Genomic DNA, 12,163 nt, shown 5'->3' with positions numbered 1-12,163 from the left:
TAAGTACAAAAGCATTCAATATTTAAGCACAAATCATCAATTTCTTGTATGAAAAAGCATAGAAAAATAGGTATATGATGACTTGTCATCACAACACCAAACTTAAACCTTGCTTGTCCCCAAGCAAGAAAAGAATCATGCAATAGAAATTGACAATCCAAGGTAAGAAGAGTAGCAAGTTAATGTTCATGGCAAGCTAGTTTTCTATGCATGCTACAATTACAAAAGAGATGTAAATGATTGATGCTTCTATCTAGCTTATTTTATGAAATCTTTTTCTTATAATTCTTCCTTGAAACAAGATTTTGATTTTTTTTTAGCTTCTCCTTTTGGGTGCTTTGCCCCATGAGTTGATAACAAAGCTACGACTTCTTAACCCCAAAAGCAAACTACTGCTACATCGTCATGCCTTTTGGTCTTAAAAACGCGGGAGCTACTTACCAAAGATTAATGAATAAGATCTTTACGGATCACATTGGAAAAATCATGGAAGTCTATGTGGACGACATGCTAATAAAGATACAAAGTGAAGAGACGCTATTATCCGACCTGGCCCAAGTATTCGACACTATAAGACGACATGGCATGCGACTCAATCCTGCAAAATGCACCTTCGCAGTAGAAGCTGGGAAATTCTTGGGTTTTATGCTCACAAAAAGAGGAATCGAGGCAAATCCGGATAAATGCCGGGCCATACTCGACATGAAGAGTCCGACTTGTGTCAAAGAGGTACAACAACTCAATGGGCAGTTGGCAGCCTTGTCCAGATTTCTAGCCGGATCAGCAATAAGATCTCTTCCCTTCTACGCCACTCTAAGGAAGGGAAAGAAGTTTGAATGGACAACGGAATGCAAGCAAGCCTTCCAAGATTTCAAAAGATTCCTGGGACAGCCACCTATCCTAACTCGGCCACGGGAAGGAGAACCACTCATATTGTACCTCGCGGTAGGAAGTCGGGCAGTAGCCTCATCACTAGTTTGAGAAGACGACAGTGGGCAACAACCCGTATACTTCATCAGTAAAGCATTACAAAGATCTGAGCCGAACTACCAAAAAATAGAAAAATTTGCCTATGCTTTCATACTAACATCTCGACGACTTCGTCCATACTTCCAAGCTCACACTACTAGGGTTCGGACCAACCAGCCCATAAAAGAGATTTTGCAGAAAACAGACCTAGCAGGCAGAATCTTGCAATGGGCAGTCGAGTTGTCCAAATTTGACCTTCAATACGAAGCTCGGACAGCCATCAAATCACAATACCTGGCCGACTTCATTGCAGGATTTACAGACACACTGGAACTCCCTACAGAATGGAATCTCTATGTGGACGGTTCTTCAAATAAAACTAGAAGCGGCGCAGGTGTGGTAATTGAAAGCGACCAAGGAACCCAAATCGAACTCTCCCTCAATACTACACTATCATAAACAACACTCTATATAAAAGAGGGATTTCAATACCATTGTTAAAATGTGTGCCGACTTCCAACACAAAGGAAGTTCTAGAAGAAGTACACAGTGGCATTTGTGGAAATCATCTCGGAGCACAAGCACTTACCAAAAAAGTACCCCGAGTAGGATTTTATTGGCCCACTCTACAAAAAGAAGCCACAGAGTTCGTAAAGACATGTCCAACATGTCAGAAACATGCCAACTTTCACATCGCCCTACTAGAAGAACTCATTAGCGTGACCTCACCTTAGCCATTCGCGAAATGGGGACTCAACCTTCTTAGACCCTTCCCTCAGGGATCAGGACAAGTTAAATTCCTCATAGTAAGTGTAGACTATTTCACAAAGTGGATCGAGGTAGAACCCCTAGCTAATGCCACGGCTCAAAGAAGCCGAGAATTCTTATATAGGAACATTGTCACAAGGTTCGAGGTTCCATACTCCATCACCACAGACAATGGTACCCGATTCACAAATGCAGGCTTCAGAAAGTTAGTGGCCGACCTGAACATAAAACAACAATTCACTTCCGTAGAGCATCCCCAAGCCAATGGACAAGCCGAAGCTGCCAACAAAGTCATATTGGCTGGGCTGAAATGGAGATTACAGGACGCAAAGGGAGCCTGGGCTGAGGAGCTCCCACATGTCCTATGGGCATATCGAACAACGCCACATTCCACCACAAAGGAATCACTCTTCCGATTAGCGTACGGAATGGAGGCAATGATCCTAGTAGAGATTAAGGAAGGGTCGCTTAGAGTAATCTTCTATAGTAAAGATGCCAACTCCCAAATTCAAAAGGAAGAACTCGACCTACTTCCGGAAGTCCAAGAAAGAGCTCGGATCAGGGAAGAAGCATTAAAATATCGAATGGCTTTGAGATACAATCAAAAGGTAGTACAACAATTTTTTGCTAAGAACGACCTTATCCTAATCCAAAATGATATCGGAACAACTCGACCTGGAGAAGGAAAGCTGGCAGCAAACTGGAAAAGACCCTACCGAGTCATAGAAGTACTTGGAAAAAGGCTACTACAGACTGTCTGAGCTCGATAGGCGAGAGCTTCCTAGGTCATGGAACGCCTGCAACTTAAGAAGGTGCTATAGTTAGGGATGATAAAGGATCTTAGGATAAAACTCCCGCATGTATATATTTACATTTTCTTTTGAATAAAATTTATTTAGATCTTCTACAAATTCTCAAGCCGCATTAATCTGAAATATTCATCGTTCGATTATAAAGCTACAGATCGGCAGAAAGTGAAAATCAAATTCACTACACGATCACGATAAAGACCAACAGAGATGAAAACCAAATTCATTAAAAGGTCGACCAAACGAGGATTAAACCCAATTTCTACAAAATCGGCAAAGATGAAAGCAGAATAATGCAAGAAGTTATAAAAAATGATCCATAGAAAGGACCTGACGAGGTCTTAAGAAAATGGATTGCAAAAAAATAACTTAAAGACTGGCTGACGTAAAAAAGTCAGACCAGTCATAATAACCAAAGTTATAAGTAAATCCCTGGAAAGAGGTCTGGCCAGCCCTATAAAAGAGGATTACTATAACTTAGATGGGCCCGGCATGATGAAGTCGGCCCTAAACACAAAGTTATAAAAGTAATCCCTGAAAGAGACCAGAACAAGGTCCAAGAAAGAGGGTTACAAAAATAACTTAGAAGGGTCCGACATGATGAAGTCAGCCCAAAACACAAAGTTATAAAAGTAATCCCTGAAAGAGACTGGAACAAGGTCCAAGAAAGAGGATTACAAAAATAACTTAGAAGGGCCCGACATGATGAAGTCGGCCCAAAACACAAAGTTAGAAAAGTAATCCCTGAAAGAGACCGGAACAAGGTCCAAGAAAGAGGATTACAAAAATAACTCAGAAGGGCCCGACATGATGAAGTCGGCCCAAAACACAAAGTTATAAAAGTAATCTCTGAAAGAGACCTGAAAAAGGTCCAAGAAAGAGGACTACAAAAATAACTTAGAAGGGCCCAACGTGATGAAGTCAGCCCAAAACACAAGGTTAGAAAAGTAATCCATGAAAGAGACCTAAACAAAGGTCCAAAAAAGATGATTACTAACAACGACCTGGACAAAACAAACATGACGAAATCGACCTCTCAAAAACCTTAAGAGACCTGAACAAGGTCAAAACAAAAACAAATTACTGAAAATAACATCAAGCAAAGGCTCGAGGGAATCAAGCCAATCCAAAGAGGTCAGAAAACGAAAGTTCCAACACTCCCAAAACCTAGAAAGGTACCAAAATGAGTGCAGACAGATATGTTACGAAAAACACAAGTTATAATAATAACAAACTCAAAGGGCTATCAAAACTAGCCCCAAGAGCTTGGAAATTACTTTGTTTTTCAAAATAAAGTTACTAAACAAGCAACTAGGAATGTAGCAAAAGTCAGTACCACCATTTACAAAATATAAAGAGTTCAAAAAGCCCACAAGTCGGGCTATCCACACAAACATCCAGAAAATTCATTAAGGATCCAAAGGTTTCTTGGCAGCATCAACATGGGGTGAGGGAGGGCGAGTCTGAAGAGGCACAGCGTCCACTGTCCCATCATCCAGGTTTAAGATTTGACAATCAGGTTCCAACCCAGAATGACCGACTTCAAGAACTGAAGAAATCGGCACCAGAGGGGCTTTGGTAGCATACACAGAGGGAGGTTCAACATCATCATCTTCGTCAGGGACAATCTTGCCAACCTTCACAACATTGTCCAGGCTGAAGAGAGTAAGGTCGACCTCGGGGGAAAGAACCCAAACCTGCTCCTTCAGGTTCTCATAAGCAGCATTTACGCTGCCCACAAGGTGACCCTGGAGATCGGCATAATCAGCCCGGGCCAACTCCAACTCCCTTCTGAGATGCATCACTTCTCTGTAGGTTGTGACATAGCTATCCTTGTGCCTCAACGCCGTGTCTTCAGCCAACTGCACAGAAGCTGCCAAGGCAACGGAACTAGCACTCTCCAATTCCTTCTCCAGCTTGGTCACTTTCACTTAGAGCTCCTCTTTCAAACCCTTCATTCTGTCAAACTCCCGCTTAGCCTCCTCTATAAAGGCCTTGGTAGCATGAAGGGGAAGATTTTGGGTAGTTCGGTACAGGGTAGCTCCCATATATGCCATCTTGATGCTACTCCGAGTTATAAAATCTAAGTGACGAAGGAGAGAAACATCATCCATAGATAGGGCACTATAAGGACCGATCTGCTGGTTGACAAATCCAATAGGATCAAAATCAGGCGCATCCAGATTGAAGGGTTCAACGGTCCAAGGTCTTTTGGAGGGAGGAACGACCGTAGAAGAAGCCACAGCAGCAGTAGAAGACTATAGAGGATCCAATAAATTTATTCGAGGAGTAGGGATCATTCTCCTCGGGCTAGGAGAGCTCGGTACAGACAGTTTCAACGGGACTTGAGAGGACCTTCTCCATCCACTCAGGTCGAGATGTTCTGAGCTGCAGTAGCCTTTCTCGTCTTTTTGAAAGCCTTCATCGCGTCATTATTCTTGGCCATCTCTAAAAAATGAAAACCAACAGTTTTACATACCAGGAAAGAAGGAGAAAGCAAAGTAAAAACAAGAAACAAAATATATCAAGTAATACCCAAAGCAGTTCGAACAAGGGATGGGTCCCCCAAAGATTTTTTAGTATTCAGATGAGGAGGTTCCCCCCATATATCCTCCAAGACATTTACAAAGGCCTGCTTGACCTCGTTCAATATCTTCCAAGTATACCGGGATACCACTACGTTCCTCTGCCACTCTAAAGGAAAGCGGGGTTCGTTATTTTCGTCCAAAAAGAAAGGCTGGGCTCCTTCAACAGCCCGGACCTTAAAGAAGTAATTCTTAAAATCCCAAAAAGACTTGTCATGCATAGAAAAAACCTTATGCCCCTTGGCAGACCTAAAAGAAATCCAAGAAGCCTTCTTCTTGGTAGTCACAGGCTTGGTTAACACGAAAAGATACAAAAAGAGAGTTTGAGAAGGTATAACAGCAAATTCTTGACAAACCAGCTAAAAAATCTTGATGAAGCCCCAAGAATTCGGATGAAGCTGAGAGGGGGCTACGTTACAGGACCATAACAGGTCAGTTTCAAAAGAAGTAAAAGGAAAGGTGATGTTCATTTGGCTGAAAAAGAAGTCATAGGCATAGAAAAAGGGACGCACCCCCTGAGTTAGGACAGGGAAGCAAACTCTATCATCAGAATTAGGTGCCACTAACTCATAATTGTTCTCCTGATCCTCACTACTACAAATACGGTGATGTCTTCGAAGCGCTACACAAAATTCAGAATTGGCTAAAGAAATACACAGCAACAAAATGGAGTCCAGCCAATCGGACATGCCCTCAGGAACCTTAGAAGACGCCTCGACAATATTTTTGCGAGAAGACATGGCCAACTAGTCCTACAAACAAGAAAAGAAGATTGGATTACTAAAAAAATATCTCGGACGAAATCAAAACCACTTAGACAACATAATCTAGCGCAGTATAGGCAACAAAAGGAAATCCCAGGACCCACACTTAAAAGATCCAGGGACATCCTTTGGAGGTAGTTAACAGAACAAGGACTCAGGAAAACCTACAAGACTAACATCCCAACAAAACTCTCAGCAAAGACAAAGAAAAGCCCTCTCTCAAAAAGCGACATCCCGAGAAGAAAAGAAAGACATTACCCCAAAATAATTACCTTCCAAATTTACAGTCTCAGCTTACCAAGCAAACGGAACTACCAAGCAGCAAAACGTATTAAGAAGAAGTCATCAAAGACGCCACCTTTTTCAGAGAAATAAATCCCCCCCAAACAGGCAAATGACAAAAAATCAAAATGAGCCATCAAAAAATCGTTACTTTCTACAAAGGTTCGTAAGCAAATTTACTGTTCATACCCAAAGTCATCACAGTTACCAACATGGCAAAAAGACATCAAAGGAACAATCTTTCCAGGAAAGCAAAGGCCTCAGTGACAACATGCATCACAGCAAAATCAAACTTTACCAAAAACTGGATGCAAAGCAACGAAGGAAGTAAAAAAGCAGAAAGAAGAACCAACCTGGAAAAGGCAGGAAGCTTTGACGAAGTTAAAGGTAGAAGATGGAATCAGGAGTCGCCATTTCACAATAAGGAAAGCACTAATAATCGCCAAGCAACGTCGCAGGAAGAAATACGAAAACTGCAAACTTCAGAAAATAGAAAGAGAGAAAGAAAAGGAAAGTTACGGAGAAGAAAAACCGTTTTTTAAACGTGAAATTCAAAAATAGAGAGGCTAAGAGAACCGGGTCAATTAAAAGCCAATTAATAAGGGTATTAAACCATCGCACATTCCCAAAGGCTACGAGCGCTAAATGCAAAAATGCGCGCTTTTAAGAAGAAGCAAAAGAAAAACGTTCCATATTCAAAAAGGAGAATCCTACAAAGAAGAAATTGACAAAATGCTCGAGTTCGGCTTCACCATAAAAGGATCGAAGTCCTAAAGCTGAAGACTCGACCTTAAAACAGAAGACCAAGCTCGAGCAGGGGCACTGTTCATACCCTGGGTCGAGCTGTCCGACCCGAGATGCTCTACTGACAAGTCGACCGACCTCTTCAGGTCAGGACAATCCGACCTCTTCTCAAAGAGCTCGGTTAAATCACCAGGAAGGCCCAAAAAAGGGCCCAAACGAGGACCACGTCCCAAATCCCAAGGTAGCCCAAGGCCTACAGAGAGAAGGGCAGTTCCTTTGAAGATAAGATGACCTCACTTGAAGATAAGATAAAGATAAGATAACTAACTTATCTTATCTAATAAGGTTACTCCACACTTCTATAAATATACTAGAGCACCCAGGTATAACTCATACTCTAATTCTACTAAAAACCTGCTTAATACCCTTGCTAACTTAAGCATTGGAGTCCCTTGCAGGTACCACCACCCTTCGGTGACAAAGGATCAGCAGCATAGCTAAGCAAACAAGTCGGACACAACAGCTCCGACTACCACCCACCAGCCAGATACGTCAACTCCGACCAGTACAAAAGATCTCGTCCGAGATCGACCTACAGTTTTAGGTAACCTTTAAAACACTCTCTCAAGATGCTGTAACCTCCATTCTCTCAATTAATCCGCGAATCTCCCCCCGTCATCTTTGCCACGATCACACGACTGCCCTCGGCATCTGTTTCTACCGCCCAGCCTAGTCCACTGTCCAACAATGCGTCCCGTTGGTCTGTTTCCACCTTCCTCTACCATTGAATGGATACCCCAGCACCGCCTTCTCATTCGCACAGTGCCTGATGAGCGGATAATTTATACACTTTTTGGCATTGTTTTTAGGTAGTTTTTAGTATGATCTAGTTACTTTTAAGGATGTTTTTATTGTTTTTTATGTTAAATTCACATTTATGGACTTTAATATGAGTTTGTGTGTCTTTCTATAATTTTAAGTATTCTCTGGCTGAAATTGAGGGACCTGAGCAAAACTCAAAAAAAAAAAGGCTGACAAAGGACTACTGATGCTGTTAGAATCTGACCTCCCTGCACTCGAAATGGATTTTCTGGAGTTACAGAACTCCAAATGGCGCACTCTTAACGGCGTTGGAAAGCAGACATTCAGAGCTTTCTAGCAATATATAATAGTCCATAATTTATTCGTAATTAGACGAGGTAAACTGGCGCTCAACGCCAGTTCCATGCTGCATTCTGGAATCAAACGCCAGAAACACGTCACGAACCAGAGTTGAACGCCCAAAATACGTTACAACTTGGCGTTTAACTCCAAGAGAAGCCTCAGCTTGTGGAGAGATCAAGCTCAGCCCAAGCACACACCAAGTGGGCCCCGAAAGTGGATTTATGTATCAATTACTTACTTCTGTAAACCCTAGTAGCTAGTTTAGTATAAATAGAACATTTTACTATTGTATTAGACATCTTTGGTCTCGGTTTTATTTTATTATTCATCTAAGGAGACTATTGATCATTTTTGGGGGCTGGCCATTCGGCCATGCCTGGACCTTCATCACTTATGTATTTTCAACGGTGGAGTTTCTACACACCATAGATTAAGGGTGTGGAGCTCTGCTGTACCTCAAGTTCCAATGCAATTACTACTATTTTCTATTCAATTCGACTTATTCTTATTCTAAGATATTCGTTGCACTTCAACATGATGAATGTGATGATCCGTGACACTTATCATCATTCTCACCAATGAACGCGTGACTGACAACCACTTCCGTTCTACCTTAGACCGGGCGCATATCTCTTGGATTCCTAATCAGAATCTTCGTGGTATAAGCTAGAATTGATGGCGGCATTCATGGGAATCCGGAAAGTCTAACCTTGTCTGTGGTATTCCGAGTAGGATTCCGAAATTGAATGAATGACAAGCTTCAAACTCGCGATTGTTGGGCGTGATGACAAACGCAAAAGAATCAAGGGATTCTATTCCAACATGATCGAGAACCGACAGATGATTAGCCGTGCTGTGACAGAGCGTTTGGTCCTTTTTCACTGAGAGGATGGGATGTAGCCATTGACAACGGTGATGCCCTACATATAGCTTGCCATGGAAAGGAGTAAGAAGGATTGGATGAAACCAGTAGGAAAGCAGAGATTCAGAATGAACACAGCACTTCCATGCACTTATCTGAAATTCCCACCATTGGATTACATGAGTAACTTTATCTTTATTTTTTATTTAATTTATTATTATTACTCGAAAAACAAATAATCTCTTAAATTAGTTAAATCCGCCTAACTGGGATTTACAAGATGACCATAGCTTGCTTCATACCAACAATCTCTGTGGGATCGACCCTTACTCACGTAAGGTATTACTTGGACGACCCAGTACACTTGCTGGTTAGTTGTGCGGAGTTGTGACAAAGTGTGATTCATGTTTAAGAGCACCAAGTCTTTGGAGCCATTGTTGATGATCACAATTTTGTCCACCAAGTTTTTGGCACCGTTGCCGGGGATTGTTCGAGTATGGACAACTGACGGTTCATCTTGTTGCTCAGATTAGGGAATTTTCTTGTTATTTTCTTTACAAAAAGTTTTCAAAAATATTTTTCAAAATTTTTGCCTTTGTTTTCAAAAATTATTCCAAAATTTTTAAGAATGAATTCTAGTGTTTCATGAAACATGTTTTAGCTTGGCTGGCTATTAAGCCATGTTTAACTCATAGGATTTTGATTGAGGACTATGAATTCATTACTTCCTTTTTTCCAAAATATGTTTTCGAAAAATTTAGTAAGAAAATCCAAAAAAATTAATAAAATCATAAAATCCAATAATATTTTGTGCTTCTTGTTTGAGTCTTGAGTCAATTTTTAAGTTTGGTGTCAATTGCATATTCATATTGTTCTTGCATTTTTTTTCAAAAAATTCATGCATTCATGGAGTTCTTCATGATCCTCAAGTTGTTCTTGGTAAGTCTTCTTGTTTAATCTTGATGTTTTCTTGTTTTGTAATATTTGTTGTTTATCATATGCATTTTTTGTTTGTTAGAGTCCAAGCATTAAAGATTTCTAAGTTTGGTGTCTTGTATGTTTTCTTTGCATCAAAAATTTTTCAAAAATATGTTTTGATGTTCATCATGATCTTCAAAGTGTTCTTGGTGTTCATCTTGACATTCTTAGTGTTCTTGCATGCATCATGTGTTTTGATTCATAATTTTCATGTTTTGAGTCATTTTTATGTTTTTCTCTCTCATAATTAAAAATTCAAAAATAAAAAAAATATCTTTTCCTAAATTTTCTCATAATTTTCGAAAATTTGAGTTGATTTAGTCAAAAAATTTTAAAATTAGTTGTTTCTTACAAGTCAAGTCAAATTTTCAATTTTAAAAATTCTATCTTTTCAAAACTTTTTCAAAAATCAAATCTTTTTCATTTTTATCTTATGATTTTCGAAAATTTAAAAATATTTTTCAAAAATCTTTTTCTTAATTTTATCTTTATTTTCGAAAATTATACTAATAATTAATGTGATTGATTCAAAAATTTGAAGTTTGTTACTTTCTTGTTAAGAAAGGTTCAATCTTTAAATTCTAGAATCTTATCTTTTAGTTTCTTGTTAGTTAAGTAATTAATTTTAATTTTAAAAATTAAATCTATCTTATCCTATCTTTTATATCATATCTTTTTCAAAAATTTGATTTTAAAATATCTTATCTAACTTCTTATCTTCTTATCTTTTCAAATTTGATTTTAATATCTCTTCCAACTAATTATTTGACTTTTTGTTTGTTTCTTATCTTTTTCAAAACCACCTAACTACTCTCCCCTCTCTAATTTTCGAAAATACTTCCCTCTTTTTCAAAAAAAAAAAATTCTTTTTAATTAACTAATTGTTTTAAATTTTAATTTTAATTCTATCTCATCTTTTATTTTCGAAAATCATTAACTACTTTTCAAAATTAATTTTCGAATTCTCTCTCTCTCATCTTCTTCTATTTATTTCTTTATTTACTAACACTTCTCTTCACCTCCAATCACTGCTTCTATCCTCACCATTGTGTTTGGGTTCTTCTTCACTTTTATTCCTTTCTTCTTCTACTAATAATAAGGATCCTCTTTACTGTGACATAGAGGATTCCTCTTCATTTCTCATTCTCTTCTCTTTCATATGAGCAGAAACAAGGAAAAAGGCACTCTTGTTGAAGCTGATCCTGAACCTGAAAGGACTCTGAAGAGGAAACTAAGAGAAGCTAAATTACAACAATCCAGAGGCAACCTTTCTGAAATTTTCGAACAAGAGAAGGAGATGGAAGCCGAACCCAACAACAAGAATGCAAGGAGGATGCTTGGTGATTTTACTAAACCATCGTCCAAGTTTGATGGAAGAAGCATCTCAATTCCTGCCATTGGAGCAAACAATTTTGAGCTGAAACCTCAATTAGTTGCTCTAATGCAACAGAACTACAAATTTTATGGACTTCCATCTGAAGATCCTTACCAGTTTTAAACTGAGTTTCTTGCAGATTTGTGAGACTGTTAAGACGAATGGAGTAGATCCTGAAGTCTACAGGCTCATGCTTTTCCCTTTTGCTGTAAGAGACAGAGCTAGAACATGGTTGGACTCACAACCTAAAGATAGCCTGGACTCCTAGGATAAGCTGGTCACGGCCTTCTTGGATAAATTCTTTCCTCCTGAAAAGCTGAGCAAGCTTAGAGTGGATGTTCAGACCTTCAAGCAAAAAGATGGTGAATCCCTCTATGAAGCTTGGGAAAGATACAAGCAGATGACCAAAAAGTGTCCTTCTGACATGTTTTCAGAGTGGACCATATTAGATATATTCTATTATGGTTTATCTGAGTTTTCCAAGATGTCATTAAACCACTCTGCAGGTGGATCCATTCACCTAAAGAAAACTCCTGCAGAAGCTCAAGAACTTATTGACATGGTTGCAAATAACCAATTTATGTACACTTCTGAGAGGAATTCCTTGAATAATGGGACGCCTCAGAGGAAAGGAGTTCTTGAAATTGATGCTTTGAATGCCATATTGGCTCAGAACAAAGTGTTGACTCAGCAAGTCAACATGATCTCTCAAAGTCTAAATGGATGGTAAGATGCATCCAACAGTACTAAAGAGACAGCTTCTGAAGAAGCTTATGATCCTGAGAACCCTGCAATGGCAGAAGTTAATTACATGGGTGAACCTTATGGAAACACCTATAATTCATCATGGAAAAATCATCCAA

General features: G+C 39.4%; 1 non-coding gene across 1 annotated transcript; it reads right to left on the bottom strand.

Moving 5' to 3' along the window:
• Nucleotides 1–11,622: 11,622 nt before the first annotated feature.
• Nucleotides 11,623–11,726, bottom strand: LOC112793378 (small nucleolar RNA R71). Its single transcript, XR_003198073.1, has one exon. It is a non-coding gene; the product is annotated as a small nucleolar RNA R71 (small nucleolar RNA).
• Nucleotides 11,727–12,163: the final 437 nt, after the last annotated feature.

This window comes from Arachis hypogaea, chromosome 3, assembly GCF_003086295.3.
Source record: "Arachis hypogaea cultivar Tifrunner chromosome 3, arahy.Tifrunner.gnm2.J5K5, whole genome shotgun sequence".
Taxonomy (NCBI): domain Eukaryota; kingdom Viridiplantae; phylum Streptophyta; class Magnoliopsida; order Fabales; family Fabaceae; genus Arachis; species Arachis hypogaea.
Note: the sequence above shows the minus strand (reverse complement) of the source record. Positions and strands in the feature narration are given on the sequence as shown.